Genomic DNA, 2,255 nt, shown 5'->3' with positions numbered 1-2,255 from the left:
GGTTCATGATGAACGATCACTTAAAGGAAACCTGTCACCACGGTTGGAGCTATGTGCATCGAAACACCCAAAAAGTGAACAAAAAAGGTGCATGTGAAACACACCCAAAAGTGCACAGAAGGGATGCTATATAAGCGTCCGTCTCACGAAGAGACGGGGCCCATCGCTGATTCCCCGGGGTGCAAGGCTCCTGACGGGGACAAGGCACTCGTGTCCACCTGGCCGATACCAGGCGGACCCATTCCTCGTGGTCAGACCGACGAAGCCGAGTACTCGGTTGGGGGCTCCCCCAAAGGGAGACCCCCCGATTCAGTGGAGGACGGAACCTGAGAGCCACACATCCTCCCCCTACACTTCAGGGTAGGCCCGAAGACCCACACCCTCCATCCTGTGGAGTGAAAAAACATAGAAAAAAAGTGAAAGGTGCACAAACAGTGGGAAAAAATAAATAAGTGTCAATGTGCGAGACTATGGCTAGGCCTTGGCCCGGTAATAAAAATGACCCCTGGTCTTAGCCATAAGGCCTAGCCCAAGAGGTGAGGTGCAGCAAAGGCAAAAAGTGTCGTGGGCAAAGTGCCGTTCACACAGCGGGGTCCCAAACCCATAGTGCTACAAGGGCACCCCTGGGTCACCACTCCAGGGGGCGTTAGCATCACAGGCTTCGTGCCTTCGTAGCCCATGGCCAGACAAGGTAGACCCGTCCAAATCAGGAGGTACTGGGCCCTGACGGATCCCAGCGCCGAGGAGTACTCCCGACCCCCACTCTATACGCGAGTGGACGCTCATTCACTTTCCTCCCCATTGCCAGAGACTTTTAGCAACCCCCGTCACCAGGCAGGGCACTCAGATTACAGCCGTGTGGCCAGTACAGCGGCTCCTTTCCCCTCCTGCCACTGATAAGAACAGATACTACTAATTTCTTAAATTGTTTAATTCTCAAAATAATGGTTTAGACATGCGCATGGATACGTATCATCCTACTGATAAATATGCCCATGACTAAACTCCATGCGCACCTCCTATCGATACATACAGTTTAGGCACAAATATATGAGCAGCAAACTGGATGAAAAATGAGCTGGACAGGCAATTTTGTGTTATTGAAGGTTTGTTTATTGCCCACCTTGAGGAATCTACCAGTAGTAGAATGGAGTCCTGGAGGGACTGCGAATGCTCTCAACAAACCTCTGTCCGGATGATCCGAGGTTGTGGTACTTTAGCCCCCTAACAATGGTAGCTAACATGTGAAAATGTTTTGAGCACTAACCTGTTCCCTTCTCTGTATATTTTGCTTTTAATGTCCATTTGATATATGATTCAATATTTTGAAAATCCTGTACTGCTTGTATGAAAATAAAAAAAGTTTATTCAAAAAAAAAAGAACAGATACTACACTTGATCTGAGCCAAAAGGTCAAGAAGCGAAAAAAGTATGCAGCTAACAGACTGAGCCGCCGGCAAGCTTGGTCTTTTCTGGGCCAGTAGCTTAGAAAATGGCTTAGCGCACTTCCGGTCTTAGTGAGTCAACAGTGCCCCTCCATAGACAGGGCCGGATTTCCTTTGTGCAAGCAGAGCTAAATGTACAGCGGGGAGGCCGCCGCTTGTTTTGTACAAGTGATCCCGGCTATGTCACCGAGATCACTTGTATGCAGCCTACAGGTCTGCCATTCTCCATGGGGTGGGGGGGGGGGTTGGCAGGTAGGGGGGCAGCATTGAGGAACCTGGCCTTGGGGCAGCAGAGAGAGCAAATCTGGCCCTGTCCATAGACAAAGTGTAGTGTCACCATAGGACAGGAAGTGGGTTAAAAACGGGATCACCACCTGAAAATAAAGGAAAATGAAAAAAGAATATAATGCAGCCGCCACATCTAAGGACTGGTATGCTACAACTTTTTTATGTTTTTGGTTTAGATACACTTTAAATTCACATAAAAATTTTGATGGACCATCAAGGAGGCCGTTACCCCCAAATTCCTCATTTGCATGGGCAGATGGCTGATAAATGCAATTGAATCCAGATATGCAAAGCGCCCGGCACTGCCAGTTTTTACAAAAGACGTCCTTGGGTCATAAATACTTACCTTCCGGGCTGTAAAAAGTGCAATACGGACTTTTTGCGGCCGCTGAGCAAACCAAGAAAGAGGTTCATACCGGCTTTCTCTTCCTGTTCGCCGGAGTCTGCTCCACGCTATAAAAAACCCAGTGGGTAAGGCCCTGACTCATCGGGCCGCTGTATAAATAGCGCTACCCAGAAACC

This window comes from Nanorana parkeri, unplaced genomic scaffold (assembly GCF_000935625.1).
Source record: "Nanorana parkeri isolate BGI_ZX_2015 unplaced genomic scaffold, ASM93562v1 scaffold609, whole genome shotgun sequence".
NCBI lineage: Eukaryota > Metazoa > Chordata > Amphibia > Anura > Dicroglossidae > Nanorana > Nanorana parkeri.
Note: the sequence above shows the minus strand (reverse complement) of the source record.